General features: G+C 30.3%; 1 protein-coding gene across 1 annotated transcript in view; it reads right to left on the reverse strand.

Annotated features, from left to right (window-relative positions):
- The window catches only part of LOC119588988, a 14,368-nt gene that overhangs the window by 8,901 nt on the left and 5,021 nt on the right, over positions 1-446 (reverse strand). The gene's annotated exons all lie outside the window — the stretch shown is intronic.

Here is a 446-nt window from a genome sequence, read left to right on the forward strand (position 1 = left end):
TGATATCGACAATAAAAATTTTATTACGAAAAAATTTAAAGCCAATCATGTTAAATCATAAATGAACCTTCATTATTGCATTAATTAACATAATTCCGTGGATTGGCAACGTAATTAGCTTTAATCGTGGACATCAATGAAAATCGATAAAACAAAACAAAAAAAAATGAATGAAAAACTTCTTACCGCAACGCAAGTTTTATGAATGAAAACCGGAACTTCTTAACGCAAGAAAGTTTTATGAATGAAAACCGGAACTTCTTAACGCAAGAAAGTTTTATGAATGAAAACCGGAACTTCTTAACGCAAGAAAGTTTTATGAATGAAAACCGGAGTATTTCTACTCAACAAAGTTTTATGAATGAAAACAAGCTTTCCATGAATGAAAGCCGTGATAAAGTTTTATGAATGAAATCCACTTAAGAGTCGATTCTGATCCTCTATGA

This window comes from Penaeus monodon, chromosome 24, assembly GCF_015228065.2.
Source record: "Penaeus monodon isolate SGIC_2016 chromosome 24, NSTDA_Pmon_1, whole genome shotgun sequence".
NCBI classification, from domain to species: domain Eukaryota; kingdom Metazoa; phylum Arthropoda; class Malacostraca; order Decapoda; family Penaeidae; genus Penaeus; species Penaeus monodon.